Source organism: Girardinichthys multiradiatus, chromosome 19, assembly GCF_021462225.1.
Source record: "Girardinichthys multiradiatus isolate DD_20200921_A chromosome 19, DD_fGirMul_XY1, whole genome shotgun sequence".
NCBI classification, from domain to species: Eukaryota; Metazoa; Chordata; class Actinopteri; order Cyprinodontiformes; family Goodeidae; genus Girardinichthys; species Girardinichthys multiradiatus.
The window spans coordinates 3,673,506-3,690,072 of NC_061811.1; the positions used below are offsets into that span (position 1 = coordinate 3,673,506).

At 40.6% G+C, this 16,567-nt stretch overlaps 1 protein-coding gene across 2 annotated transcripts in view; it reads right to left on the reverse strand.

Moving 5' to 3' along the window:
• The window catches only part of luzp1 (leucine zipper protein 1), a 55,892-nt gene extending 44,916 nt beyond the window's left edge, over positions 1–10,976 (reverse strand). For both annotated transcript variants that reach the window (XM_047345488.1, XM_047345489.1), the window contains exon 1: positions 10,708–10,976. The gene's annotated coding sequence lies outside the window, so the exon portion shown is untranslated. The remainder of the gene's footprint in view (positions 1–10,707) is intronic.
• Between the last annotated feature and the right edge of the window lie 5,591 nt (positions 10,977–16,567).

Here is a 16,567-nt window from a genome sequence, read left to right on the forward strand (position 1 = left end):
TATTGCTCTTGCATCTTATACTGCTCTATATTTACTCTCACTCACTTAAAACTGGGCACATATATTTATATTATATTGTAGATATGTTTATACTGTTTAATTTGTACTGTATTGCACCGACTACGCCAAAACAAATTCCTTGTATGTCCAAAAACGTACTTGGCAATAAAGCTTTTCTGATTCTGATTCTTTTGTCTGCCCACGCCAGAAGAATACACCTTAAACCAGACTGAAATGGCTCCTGAAATATGCCAAATATGCCCCTTCCCTCCCTTCCTGGAGATGTAGGCCTGCTTCCCAGCCCACCCTTCTTCCCTCCTAGTCCCCCTCCCAACCCAAAGAATTCCTCACAGCATCAACACACACACTTAAAATCACAGATGACCCACTCACACAGAAAATGTGAAGGCATTAATAACATGAGTTTCCACCCAGGTGACCCAGACATGCCTTTTAAGGCTAAGCAGTTCGGATTTCTCTTTTCATTACGTTCCAAAAATACTCCTTGAGTGCCGAAGAGATACATAGAGGGAGGAAGGGGGGGGTCTCCTGTTAAGTGAGGTGAAAGACCAGGAGATAGTACGACCTGATAACAATCACAGGGCCACTTAATGAAAAAAGCACTTTGAAAAAATAAAAAGTGTCCAAGGAATTCACAAGGAACATTACAACAGCTTGCTCCCTTCCTCCACTTCCTCACACTGCCTTCCCACATGCTTTTGAAGTCTCCTTCCTTTGCACCTCTTCCCTGGTTCTTTTTTTCAGGGTCAAAATGGTAGCCATTTTTGACAGGCCTGCGAGAGCAAAGCAGACACATGGGGAGTTTCAGTGCAACAACTGCCAGGAAGCTGAAACATCCAGCAGAAACTTTACAACAGATAACTCTTGGAACAACTTCATAGAGCCAAAGATGGTCAAAGTTCAGAGCCAGAAAACCTCAAATCAATCTAGAAAGCATGAGAAAAATGCATCACCGCTGGTCTTTCCATTGGTTTTCACAGCAGATTAATGTACTGGTTCTAGCTGTCCTAAATGTCCACATCTGAAGTTCATGTTTAGTAGCTGAGATACAAAAGCTCACATAGCACCATCTCCCCACCGCTCTATGACATAAAGAAAAATATCATTAAATGTAAAATAATTGTCATTTTTCTTATATTGCAGCCTTAAGGTCTCAATATGGAGGGTCATTTTCTACTGGCTAGTTACAAAGCGTAGTGTTTTAGAAGAAAATAAAATTAAATGCAGTTTATCATGGAATACATGCGTGTTTAGCCAGTGGTGTGACCCTCGCTAATGGCCAGTCGTTTATGTGAGCCATTGGGAAAAATAACAGCCCGCCCCCTGCTCCATTGGATGCCGGTCGGTTGGGTCTCCAAGCTACTGTCTCTCAGATAAGACTTCTTCAGACCTCCTCTCTAGATAAATCACATATAAATCCCCACTTTATGAACTCACACTCAACCTGGAGACTTTGCTGTGACTGCTTTTGTCTTCAGAAGGTATTAGGTACTGAGCATTGATAGCAGAACACAGCGCTCCAAAGATAATGTCACTGCTCTTCTGCAACCTTTGGCTGCCTTCTAAGCTGCCTTATGCTTGTTTTCTTCACACTTTGAACAGAAGAAAAATGTAACTATGGTGAGCTTCAAGCCTGAACAGAGTAAAATGTTGTAAACATGACGATGCATGCCCTTTAAATGATCAGATGGGGAACTAAACCGTTTTCATTTGGTTCAACCTGAAAGTGAGCACAACAAGGCTGCTGTAGCAGATTGCCCCACATTATTGGTCAAAATAGTCCAAACTCCAACCATGTGATGCCTGATTAAACATTATCACATCAGCTATTATTTACTAACACATTCTTCTCAGGAGTATGTAGCAAACTGTTGGGGAAAAAAGAGGCAGAAGTGAAAACTGGACAGCTGTCTGAAATAAATACAGAAGATTTTAGATCTAGGATCATTTTGTTTATTAAACCAGGAAAAACACACAGGTCATAATGTGACTTCCATCAGGAACGTTTTCATGCAAAGCTCAAAGACTAAACTAACTAAAGATCGGGAAAAGGAAACTCAATCTTTGGACTTCATGCTGCGACATCTTGGTGTTCCTATAAGCAGACACCAGACACTCTGGGAACAGCAGCAGGAACGTCATCTGGTTTCAGGAAGTGTGTTAATAAATCCTAAGTTTGGATGGATGCTACTGGTGAGCATTACATAACACGGAGATAAATCTGTGAACATTCATCTGTTTTTACAGTTTACAATAAAACGGCGTGGCATCTGCCATCCAGATTTTGCTGATGAATCCTCAGCTTTGCAGCAGACTGAAACACGGTTGCTAGTAGAGCATGGGGAACAAGATTTACAAGCAGCTCTGCACAACTTTCAGTACTTAAACCTACCAAGACGACTCTCAGGTCTCAGTAAATATCCTACTAACGTATAGCACCTTGCAACGTATTCTTACCCTCTAAATGTATTTTATTTAAAGTATTTTAAAGGATTTTATGTGACCAACACGCTATGGAGCATAATGGGGAGTTGATGGAAAAAAATCCATCGTTTCAGTTTGGTTTTCCAAATAAAAATCTGAAAAGAGTTTCTAGAATATTTTAACCAGCTTTCACTGCAGTTACAGCTAAAAGGCCTGCAGGTCGTGTCTCACCAGCTTGTCTGTTTGTCTGGAGAGCATCTGTAAACATCAGTTTACAAATCTTGCCGCAAACACTCAATTGGATTTAGGTGTGGACTTTGACTAGGCCATTCTAACACGAGTTTGTTTTGATGATGCCCACTCTGGCTGGATGTAAGTCCTCTGCCTCTGTCAAGTCTGTTGCTGCCTCTTGAAGGTTTTCTTCACATAAACTCAGAGCAGCTGAAAAACGTCCCCCAGCATGATGCTGCCACCTCCATCACAGTGGGCACGGTGGCTTCAGCTAACCTTTTTGCTTGTAGGCTAAAAGGTTACATTTCATTCTCCTCTGAGGAGCTATCCTTCTTACACATGTTTGCTGTGTCTCCTACATGGATTCTTCATAACACTCTTTCATAAAGGTCCGATTTGAGGACTGCACGGCTAAATTTTCTTGTCGACATAGTCTCCCACCTGTGCTGACCCCTGGCAGCTCCTCCAGAGTTACCTTGGCTAATTCTCTGATTAAATGTTCTCCATCCCTAGCCTGTCATGTCAGCCATAAAATGTCTGTTAATTAGCTGACTTCTAAAGGTTGCACTAACCCTAAGCAACAAACTTTGAAAACAAAATAGCATTTTTCTTCCACTTTACAGTAAGTTTCTACTTTGTGTTGGTCCATCACCATAAATCCAGATAAAAAGTGGTGTAAATACCTTTGCAAGGCAGTGTGATCATTTATGATTTGTTGTGTTCGAGTACAGATCATTTGGCGAAAACAATTTCCAATTCATCTGCTCATGAAACTACCCAGTAACTCAATCAAATCCTCCACAGGTCCGTAAATAGGAAACTGGTTTCTTTGGAAGGCAGTTATGCAACCTTTCGGAAAACAAATTATTACAGAAGATAAAATGTAGTCAGAGATAATAAATCAAAGGAATCCCTGCACTCAGGGTCTTTATATGAAGCTTTGTTGTCATGGAGCCCCCAGTGCAGGAGGTGATGGCTACTGGTTCTGCATTTTCATGTTATTCATTTGTTACAACTGCTGCAACCCACTGTAGTCCTACCATCAATAAAACTTCCTAAAAAGTGGCCTCTAATAATTAGAAGAACATGTGATTATTAACGGCGCCTGGGAAGAAGCCGTTTGTGCTTTGACGTGACTGGGAGCGTGAGCGCTCCCATCCCTGTGAGCGTGGGCCTGAGTGAGTCATGTGTACACTCGGAGCTGAAAAGTGCTTTTAGTTACAGCTCACTGAGTGAAGGACGCTGAGCCTCTAGTATCTGATGACAGATATACCTGGACAGACGTAGAAATACCTGCACAGACACAACACTTCAGTCCCTGACAACACATTCTATATAGTTACTAGCTCTATTTTTATTATTTTGGCTTCTTTTGACTGTGTGTATCTGTGTCCTTTAACTTGTCCGTCACTTTGCTGCTGGTACACTAAAAAATCCTCACAAAGAGACAAATAACGGATTATTTCTTTCTATTCTATTCTGCTCTGGAGCGCAAGAAGATAAACAGGAGGAAAAGATGGAAAACAAACCGTTTCACGAGTTGAAGGTGGAACTGGGGATGAAACGGTTACCAGCTTTCATTACCTGATTACCAAGGTGGTAAAAACCAAGCTTGCAAAGGGACAGAAAATGAGAATTAACTGGAAATTGGTATGATTGTTTGGTCATATTCAGAAATTTATGCAAAATAATACAAATTACAACAGATTTAGTTGTAAATAGGATTTTATCATATTTTAATTATTCTCTTGAACAATCAATTACTTCAGTAAACAAAAATATGAATGTTGAGGAAAGTGCACAGTGCATGGAGGGGCGTGGCCTAAATAGCTCTGCTAGGTGCATGTAAATAAGGAATAATTTAGACCCACTAATGCCTCTAAAAAAATCTTTAAAAAATAAAATAAAATAGTCAACATGTTATAAGAAAAGCAAAGGAGAAAGACAATGAGAAAATAAAATTAATGTTAAATTTAATAAGGACAAATTGAAACTGCTTTAACTGCTTGAGATGTTTCTGCATCGTTGTTTCAAACAACAGAACCGTTTGTAGGTTTATTTCCAAGGTTCAGTCAGGAGACACTGTTTGCACATGCAGAGCCTCACAGTGTTGTCTTTCTGGCATCAAGCCACCTTCCAATGAGTTTCTATGAAACAGGCGTTCCAGCTGGCCTGTGTACTGTAAACACATATCTGTCCAGGATACTACACTGTACTTTACTGCATTATCGCCACACACACAGACTCAGAAAAGGATGTACGTTCGTTGGTTGTGAGTGGGATTCATGGGAGAGATCATGATTCATCGGTGCTATTCCAAGGCCTGCAACATCACTCTTCATCCTCCGCTGCGCTATTCCTGGGCCAACGGGTAACTGAGGCTAAAAGCAAAACTCAGCCACTAATAAACCCCAGCACTGACACCATCCGGTCCTAAATCTACCCAACATATTGATTACAGCCAATCAGGATGTGTGCTGCAGATTACACAGCAAGGGACACTCCGGGTTTACTCTGCTTTGGACTTAGAAAATTAAAACGTGAATATTGAAGAACTGTCAACGAACAAATTAGGAGTTCAGCTGTTTTAAAGAAATAAAAGGTATTAATAAAAACACAACAGAAGAACTAGAACTGCAAGCAGTTATAATAGAGTGTAAGGTCAGCCCTGCGCCGTCCCTCATGGTACAAATTCCTCTCAATATCCGATTAACTGGAGGTTTGTTCTTCAGCCAGTAAACTGACACAGTAGCTGCCTGATAAAACAGGTCTGCTGCTAAACCAGCAAATATATGGTTATCATAATTGTATATTAAGCCTTTAAGGACTCAACACAATTAAAATAAAATAAATCTGCAATGCTGATGAACATAGTTATATTTTGGGCTGAAACAACAAGTCTTCCATTGCTTTGTAAAGTCATTTATGAGATATTTTCTTTTTGTTGTTTGTGAAACAAACATTGCAGCACCTCTAGACCTTGGATGTTCTTGAAACTGAGTGAACTGTTTGTGAACCATCTCATCTGGGGTTAAAGATCTGACCAAAAAAAAAAACTTTTACTGTGTCTGATACCTGCCAAACAAACTTTTCTGCTAGCTACCATTAAACCTTTTATTAAAACTCTCTGAAAACCTCTGACCACAATTTTTTGTAACAGTCAGTAGATGCAAAATGCAACATTTCATGCAGATCAAATTTGATATGATGAAAATATATAGAAAAACTATCTGGAAATGGACGTGGCCTATCTTATTATGTGATGCATAACAGGCATATAAAGGGCTGATAATACCCTAATTTGCACAGGAAGAACATGCAAACTCCATGCAGAAAGACCCCCGGCTGGGAGTCAAACCCGGGACCTTCTTTCTGCAAGGCAGCAGTGCCTTGCAGTGCCTTGTAACTGCGGTACTGTGCAGGCTGTAAACATTTCAATAATATTAAAATTTATTGAAGATGACTAAACACGTAGTCAGTCGTGGCAGAGGGCTGTTCACACTGAGCCTGGTTCTGGTTCTGCTGGAGGTTTCTTCCTGTTAAAGGGGAGTTTTCCTTTCCACTGTTGCTACACGATGCTCAGTATGAGGGATTGCTGCAAAGTCAATGACACAATGCAAGCAACTGTCCACTGTTGCTAAGTGCTCGTCCAGGAGGAGTGAATGCTGCAAGTCACTGACTGGAAGAAATCTGTTGGGTTTCCTCAGATAGAAACTATTTAAACAATTAGAATAAGAAAGTGAACTTGACTGCACTGCTTGATAACTAGGAACGGATTATATCTGACCAACTTGGAATCTGTTTGTATGATTGGATAAAAACACATTTGACTAATTCCCACAGCAGTTATCAGTAGAGGCAACCCCAGACTGAAATAATTTTAGGCAATATCACTTTTTCCACCCTCACATCGCTCCACTTGGGACACCAGTAGCCATGTTCTGAAATTTCACACGTATGTGCAACACTGACAGCAGGGTCATGTGCAGAGTTGCAGTAACATTACCACCAACAGGCTGGCTTTGACATTCCTAGTGGTCCGATTCTGCCAGGCACAAAACCTCAATATTTTAATTTAATCCCTAGAGCAGTTATTTAGACACTTGGTAATCCCCACGTCCAGTGCTTAGGCTGATAATTACCCTTATTGGACACCCATAATGATTAGTTTTTGGTTTCACCCAAAGCAGCGTGGGCAGATTCATAGGGCGGTTGCAGTGCTCTCCAGAGTGGAAAACCAATCATGTGTTGTAAAAGCGAAGAGAGGCGAGATCGAAATGTTACAACTAAAGGACAAAAAACTCTTCAAAATTAAAGTTTCTTTAAAGACTTTAAAACAAGTGGTGGTTTAAACTGCTGCTGTGTCAATATAAACAATTATTATATTGCTGTGCAACGCACCTCTGGAAACAAGCTGGGAATCTTGCCTCCTTAGAGCCAACTTAACCAAACCAAACTTGGAGTGTAATTTCCCAGGACTGAAAAGGAATGCTTGAAGCTGTAATCAGGGAAATTTAGACATCTTGCTCTTGACTTTAGTTAGACTTCTATTTGATTTTCCTAACAAACTGCTGCTAAAATAGCAAAAGAAAGCCTGTTCACACATCTACCGTCATGACGAGCTTCCGTGCTGGAGTCTGTGCCCAGTCCAGGAGGAACGTGGGTTCACAGCAGGCTGGCATAATCTGCAGCAGGCTGGGAAGGCGAGCCTTACTGAAAAGTCATCAGGGATTTTTTCCCCCATTTTTGTCTCCTCCATGTCTGAAACAGGTCAAGGCAGGTCCCCTCCGTCTCCCTTCCCTCCCTTGCGCTGCTCTTTACGAGCCCCACCTGGCACATTAGTCCTCCACCGCTACAACCAGCTTTCCTGCTGGTTCTACATGCACCCCACCTGCATTCATGTCTTACTGTTCTGGAGAAAGGAGCACAGGGTATGTACTGTTCACACTCTGCCACCTTGTTTTTAGAAATGTAGGCCACACAGCACAGCACTTTCAATCACATGTGAGCATAAAGCAAACACAGATACTCAAATAGAAAGCAGATACCACACTCACAAGTATTTACACTAAACAACTCCTCCTGACCTGATGAGTCAGTTCCAATCCGCCCAGGATATATGCTTACCCTGCCGGCATAAATAACAGCCTCTGTAAATTTAAGTTCTATGAACAAGAGAGTTAAGAAATAATATAACCAACACATGGCATCAGACTGATGTCTATCCATCTCCTTGCCTTTCCGACCCAGCTTGATTTTAGGTCAGAAGGCAATAATTAACATGTTACCTTTCTGATTTAGGTAAAAGCATGTCACACACCATATCTGACCTTTAACCCTTAAGAAATGCATTTCTCCAAGTGCCTTTAAATATCTTTGGTGGATCATAGATTTAGCCTCAACAACCTGTTATTCCACAGCGCTGGTCATCCCTGAATCTCCTCAATGTGAAGGTTTTTATGACCTCTAGGAGTCATGCACAGAAAAGACGTTCTTCTGAATGTCAGTGTGTTAAACTCCTTCATACATGACTCATCTTGTTTTGACATTTTAAAAAGGCTTTAAAATGATCCAGAATTATCCATGACTCTAAACAGTCCTCAGTGTGTGAAACTCTTAAATTAACCTGATTTTTTTAATAGACTGATGACATGTTTGAAACCTTCAATAGGAAACTAAGCTCCAGCCCTGATGTAATTACATCTACAAAGACAAATTATTTATATTCTTGATTTGTCTTCTGTTAATAGAACATCAAAAATATGAATCTATTTTTTTAAATTGTCTAACATACAGGGACTTGGCATAACGCCTACTTCTGATTGGCTGCTAAGGCCCTAGTGATAACTCCTCTCCCGGGAGTTCTGAGTAGAACCAGCAGGAAGTAGCCTGGTCATCTTGTTGAGATTCGGTTGCAATAAATGTTTTTGCATGCACCATATGCTTTGCTACATCTGTCCAATTTTTCTCTAAAGTTCCTGCAAAGATCGTTGTTTTACCTTTCCCTCCACATCAGATAAGTGTCTAACATCACCCGTTTTAAATCTAAAATGGGACTACAAACAAAGATTAAGACTAGAGCCAACCGACGTTAGATATTATAACTGTAAAGCCCCTTTCCATAAACTACTGAGACATATATACTTTTGATAAAAGTGAGACTTTAATCAACTTAAATAAAAGTTTAAACATTTAATTTTTTGATTCATAAAACCTCCGATCTTAGCAGTAGCAATCATTTCTAAAGTAGTTAGCGTTAATATTATTGTTCATATGAATACTAAAAGCTATTAATGCTTATATCTAATTTAACATGTTTTACGTAATTACATTTTTTGGTTATAAATTCTTGACTAGGGTAATTACCAGTTCCTGGTAGATTTTTCTTATAATTTTTTTTGCTTAATTGAAGCAAATATACAGAAATCTTCTTAGCGCCTTTCAAAATATAACAGAAATTGTTTAATGGGGAGAAAAAAACTAATTCATTCTACATTACCAGTTTAACATAACTTATAAATACTACACATACATTTTGGTACTTAATGATATCATAATGTGATAATCTCATATCAGTGTTATGAGAATCTGTATGATTTTAGGACTCAACTTAGCAGAGTGAATGTATCTGACAGGCTGGTCAATGTACTTCTTACATGCCAGGCTAAGGTAACAAATAAAGTCCATTCTTTGTGTAAATGGACACACATGATGTTAAGCATTATGGCAGAGAAGCGACTTTTGACAGATTACGACTTAGATTCAGAAACATTCGAGTTGCATGTTAGTTGCAGGAGGTTGTGCATCTGTTGTGCTTGACCCAAAGATTGACTTCAGTGACCTGTGAGCCATGATGGATACTTGCTGTAGATGGTCCAGTAATGATGGTCTGCAGAGCTTTAACTGGTACACAACTGTGTATATTACGGTTTCAATTTTTCCCTCTTATTGGTGGTTTTTCCATTTAAAATGGGAGGCTATACTGCAGTTGCATGCACGGTGAAGCTAACTAGTAGGACCAGACTCATGATGTAGTCAGTCGGGTTAACATTTTTGGGGGAAGTAGCAGGTGATGCAGCAGTTCTGCAGAACACATCTAAAAGCAAGGCATCAGTCCTCTTCAACAAACTGCTTGCAGGTGTTTTCTTATCAGCAAGTTCTTCCAGAAATCCATGCAGTGTTCTGAGCAGCCCGACAGAGACCAAGTAAACAACGTCGTAGGAGGAATTTTAATTAAAACATGCCAATAAAAAAGGGAAGACAATGAATGCACATACTGAACGGACTGATCTGCTGACTTATCCCTTGTGTGATGTCACCAGATTAATTTGCAGCTGGAAGCTTGATTTTGAAAGGGTGGATTAAATAAGGATTTACAACAAAATAGCAAGACTAATATAAAAACTGACCATGGCATGTTGTTCATACATGACAAGCTGTAGTTAAAACAAGTTTGGTTGATCTTACAGAAAGGCCTGGCTAGTAGCTTTAAGGGGACATTTTGGATAAGGAAGTACCTGTAATCTTAGTTCAGAAACTGAAAGGAAGGTCCAGAATCTCCCCAGTGAGCTACATGAAGGTAACCCCAAACCAGTCCAGAAGCATTCTGAGTCAGCACTTAAAAATCCTACAGAGACCAAAACATCAGCTACCAGAACAGCACCAAGCAGCCTGCTCTTCATTATGGGCCCCCCACCCCAACATCAACTGCAGCAGCTTGTGGTGACGTTGTGCTGACGTTTAACAAAAGTCAACATGTAATAAAAACCTCAAAACCGTGTGAAAAGCAGCAGAATCGGAAACATATTTGGGGTATAAAGGTTTCAGCCACCTGGGATTTCCTCTGCAACCCTGTATGGTTTCCCTTTAGAGCAAATAATAAGGAGGAGGAGGAGGAGGAGGAGGAGGGCTGGAAAACTTGCCGCAGTTCAGACTCCTGCAGTCCCAACTGACTGGGTCCAACTCGGAAAGCCGAGTACACATTTCCGCCCAAAAGCCCCAAACACGCTTCAGTTCTGGACCCAGTTTTACCTGAACGGCTCCACCGCCGGGTCAGAGAAGAACACGGGAATAATCCACAAAGTTCACACGGACGGTAGGATTGACTGCAGCCAACACGAACCGGGACGAGTTCCTCCACATATCCACAGTCAGGACCGGAGGGGGGTTGATATTCAGCCTCAGTCCCGCTCCTTTGCACTCGGTCCTTCCCTCCCTGATCCGTTTGAGATCAAACCATCACATTCCAGCGCGTCCTTAACAATGAAAAAAGGTGGGCTTTCCTTTTCTGCTGCCGGAGGACCCACCCCTCGGGATGACTCTTCCCGGCCTGACCGCAGAGAGACGCCCTTCTCCGGCTGCGAGGCCCCGCCCCTCTCCCTCTGAGCTTCACGCCAGAGTTTCTACATGTTTTATTGTGTCCAGATCCCCACAATCACTTACTTTCCTTTCAAAATCTTTTTAACACGAAAAGGAAACGTAGAATAATGTAGGAATTTCTATCTAGGTCAGACTTTAAATACGGAACCTACAAAAATTACAGAAGAGAATGGATGGATGGATGGATGGATGGATGGATGGATGGATGGATGGATGGATGGATGGATAGATAGATGGATGGATGGATGGATGGATGGATGGATAGATGGATGGATGGATGGATGGATGGATAGATGGATGGATGGATGGATAGATGGATGGATGGATGGATGGATGGATGGATGGATAGATGGATGGATGGATAGATGGATAGATGGATGGATGGATAGATGGATGGATGGATAGATGGATAGATGGATAGATGGATGGATGGATGGATGGATGGATGGATGGATGGATGGATGGATGGATGGATGGATGGATGGATGGATGGATAGATAGATAGATGGATGGATGGATAGATAGATGGATGGATGGATGAATGGATGGATGGATGGATGGATAGATGGATGGATGGATGGATGGATGGATGAGCAGAAAGCCCTGACATATAATTATTCATCCATACTTCTTCAGCCTGCATAGGAACCCTGGACCACTGAGGAGGAACGAATCAAACAAGTCATCATTACTTTTAAATTTCTTATTCATCCCAAAACATGAGATGACCTAAACTCAGATTCTTCCTAAAATCTTCCAAGCTGGATTTTACTCACACTTTCTGTTACACTAACAAAAAGTGAAAATGTGAATCCAAATTAGTGAAATAAAACTAGGAACATCCACCAGGCCCACTAACGATCACAGAAATATTCTGATCTTTGGCTTTAAATCCTGATAAATCCTGATACTATTTTACATTTGTTACATAAGGTTGAAGTTCAGTTAGTCACATGTCATAAAATATAAAGCTGATGAGCAGCCAGTCGACCTGGAAGTCCTGCCCTGTTTTATTGCTTTATAGTAGTTGAATTCTTGTGAGCATTATCACAAAATGTGCTGTTAAATAAATAATACCTATTTCTTGGTTCTCATTAAAGAACATCAGCACATTGCTGTTCTTTGTGCTAATTTAATACCAAAAAAATCACAACAATTGAACATGTTCAACAATTATCCTGATGAGTAATTGATGTGAGTCTCAAGGTTTAAGCCTCTGTTTCCCCCGTCATCAACTTTCATTTAACTTAGGTGCCCTTCTGCTTACGGTGCTCAGCATAAAGAGCTAAATGAGGTATAAATAAGGCTGTCACCTTCTTTGGGTTAGGACAAAATTCCACAGATACCAGAACATCAGCGAGGAATTAAATACTTTTAGAAGCAACTGCAAGTCAAAGACATAACCGGGCATGCTCAGACGCTTTAATGCCATGCATCAAAGCCAAGCACAGGTGTAAGTGAATATGTATGATGGGTTTGTAGGTCTGATTCTTGCAAAAAGAAGTTTGTTCTTTCAATGCATAAGTTATTTTATCACAAATTAATTCAACAGACAGAAAGTCAGAAGAATCAGGTAGTAAAGTTCACTGCGCTGTTTACTGCAGAAATCCTTCCTGGTCACAAAGATCCTTCACCAACCAGAAACTGATTCCTCAGGGTTCCTGCACAGTTTGGAAAAGATTAATGTAGGTATTTTGCAGGTCTGGATAAGAAAATACAGAAAGGAAAATATTTATGCGTTTCATCCATCCCTGAAGACCCCTGATTTTGTATTTTATAGTATCTGAAGTGGCTCGCAGTGGTTGCAGCTGCATAGATCTCCATCACTCATTTAGATCACCGTAACTAAAAGCATCCAATGTAATGCATGGGATGTTTTCCTTTGGCTACATATGTAGCAAAGAAAATCCCACCTAAGTGGAAGAGTTTTGTGCCACAGTATGGCTGATGTTGGAGCTTTTTTCCTTACATCACCACAGTGAGGATGAGGATTAATGATTCCTCTCAGAGTACGTTTTGGCCAGCATTTTAACAGATGTAGAGTCTGCTGGATCAAAATGTGGGGCAGCTTGTTATGTGAGGAAACATGCGATTATCCAACATCGTCGGGCACACGCCATGTTTGTAGGGAGTGTGCCTAAAAATTACATCTCCTGTATCATCTGCTGCATTTCAGTTAAATCAAAGGGAGCTGATGTTTACACAATTAAAAAGTTCCTATAGTTGATGTTCTTACATTTTAATTTGAAAATACACCAAATGTCCCATGAGACAGAGGAGAGTTCCAAATCCTTTGAAAGTCCAACTCACTGTCAGGTCCTATATCATCTCAAGGTACAGATGGCTCGGCCTGTCTGGTTCACCCTCCCATGGCCCTCTCGTTCTCACTGCAGGGGGACATTCCTCAGTCCTTGGCCTCTGGCATGCAGTAAATCTGCTCTGAGAGAGACCTACACCCTCCAGTCTGCCAAGAACGCTCTGCCAGGCAGGACATGAAGCTTTTCCTCAATTTTCAGCCTCTCATTTTCTGTCAGCCCTCCCTTAGTGGCCTGAGGTGTAGAGCCAAATATCCTACATGAGCGTTTCGGGCCTGTAGAGAACAGCGTGCCCCGGGGCTAAGCAGAGGTGAAGGTGCAACTGTAAAAAGGTGTTAATGAGACAAGCCCCACTCAGCACCACTCAGCTGCACTCCCTTCCTGTATCCGCACATCTATGGAGCTCTTGGCAGCATTCCCTGCTTAAAGTTTAAACTGCAAAGTTTAAACACTCCTTTAGAGGAAAGATTCCTGGGACCTTTGCAGCAGTGCAGAACATCAGCAAACACCTGCATGGACCCGCATCTGATTATTATTATCTTAGTTTTTTTGTCTCTAGGCTCTGTGGAGTCTGTAAGGAAATTCTCTTTTAAATGCCGTATAAAGCCTTGCAGGTAGAAGCTGGTCGAAAGTGAAGAATTCACAAACAAGCTGGTGAGATCAGTGTCTGCCTATAGTTTTATACCTCTACAGAGGTTGAGGGTCACCAGATCACCAGAGATATGAAGTCTTATATGAATTCTTTAAGCCAAAGAAAAACATGTTTTTCATAATGCTTCCATAATAAATAGACATTTATAAAGGGAAGCATATTCCCCTGTTAGCATGGCCCAGTCAAAGTCCAGACCTAAATTCAACTGAGAATCTGTGGCAAGACTCACAAATGCTCTCCATCAATTCTCACTGAGCTTGAGCTGTTTTAAAAAATGTTTCAGTTCACAAGTATACTCTACTTTGTGTTTGTCACAAAATCAAACTAAATTACTTTTTCAAGGCGCTATAAACTTCATGTGTAGAAAATCCTCCTCATTTTCATAAGTGGCCATTTAAGTTTCCCCACTTAACCAATTCTACATGTCTTTGGTGCATAGGAGAAACCAGAACCCCTGAAGCCAGCAGGAACAACATGCAAACTCCCCACAGAAAAGGCCACGCAGACTGATGTATACCGTATGTTCAGGAACAACACATACCCAACACAGATCTTTCCACCAAACCACATCTCACATTAGCTGCTCTCTATTTCATGACCAAGACAAATCTCTGTGACTTATAGAGGAATGCCTCAAATCCACACCCAAACCATGGGTTGCATTTTAAAAAAATGTTATAGAGCAAGCCCATATACCCAGTAACACTGCAGCATTTCTGGCAGCCGTGCAGGGCACACAACCACCAAAAGGCTCTGCTGTCATGTTCCACTGCCAAGCCATAATAACAGCAATAAGGTTGGGGAGGCTCGTTAACCTTAATCCAGGAATTATACTGTGGCACCAGGGAGTGGAGGATGTGCTGTTTCATGAACTTGTACATAGAAGCTGGAATTAAACGTTCACCACAGGAGGGGGGGGGGGACAGGAGAGTGATGGTTCATGCAGTTCACACAGAAAGAACCTCTATAAACAAGCTGGATCAAACTATTCCAGTTTAATGGGCTGTCTTAAATGGAGTCTCTGTCTCCCCCTTGTGGTTGTGATACGTTACTTTCCTTCTGCTGGTTAAACATTAATATAATCTGAAATATTACAATCACAAAGGATTAAGGTGGATAATGCAAGAGCATAATATTTGTATTACAGCTAGCTGTATTGACATTTCTAGTCTATTTCTTGCTCCACTACAGCATGTGACAAACAGATGCATCTATACTGTAATAAACCACCATCATCTTTCTTCTTCTGCATGTCTAGCTGTCTTTGTATGTATTTAGATGTCTTCCCATGGCGCTAAAAGTGAGGTAGACCACAGCAATGCTGCTAAAAACTGAATGAATCAGTAACCTCAGTTTACTGTAAAATAATTGTTTTTTTGTGTGGATATTTTTATGTCTGCTGATGCAACAAATACATTTCCAAGTCTGGAATACATAAATAATATCTATTCTATTCTATTCTATTCTATTCTATTCTATTCTATTCTATTCTATTTGTGATGGCCAGATTAAATAACATCCTCTTGGTTTACTGTATATTTTGTATTTAAACCCCTACATTTACAGGCCTACGTAAGAAACAACACAAAAACAAAGACCCGGACAAACATAGAAAAGATGGCTAACAGTCACACCTGCAGCAATTTTCAAATCAGAAAAGTTAAGTTACTTGTATTTATGTAAAACAAAAAATCATCTGTTTCACAAACATCTCAAATCTTTTAGAAATCTCTTATTTAAAGAAAGGAATGAGATGTATACATTATAAAGAAAAAGAGAAATTTAACAAAAAACTAGTCACTAACAGAATGGTGAAATAATTAACAAAATACATTGTGATTATACAAATATATTTTAATGACTAATCAAGAAAAAACCAAAAACCAAACATAAAACATAAAACATTTAACTAATTACTGCTTAAAGAGAAATTCAGCATCGTCAGCAGATTAAAGGTCTAACTGGAACTAAGGTTTATCAGTTCCTCTCTCTGAGAAACTTAAGCGTAAAGGTTTCATGCATGATCTGGATTTCTTTTGATTTAAAGATGAGAGTCTGGTAGAAAACAGAAAAAAACAGGAAAACCTTTCTGGCTCGGATTGCTGCTCAGTCCAGAACCAACCCTGATGAGATAATCAAATGCCCTGCTCTGGTCTGGGCCTTTTTGTGCTGCCTCTCACAGGTCTCTTGACCTGTGGTTTGCACCATCTCCTTTCGCAGCTCCACTGAGAGGGGAACCCGTGGACAACAGCTGCCCCAACGGGCCTAAAGAGTGCTCTGTGGAGGGGAGTTTGGCAGAGGGCCTAACTGAAGGAATAGTGTACAAGAAGGAAACAAAATGCTGTCTGAGTGAGGTGTGGAGGAGAAACAAGACCAATATTTGCAGTAACTATAAATAAAGATGAACATATTAAAAGATACAGTAGCAAAAACATCACAACCAAATCTTCAACTTGATTGGTCCGATTGGGCTGGTTTCTTGGTTCTGTGAGTTTTGAGTTTCTCAGTATGTCTCAGACTCTTCTATGACTCAGTTATAGAAAGC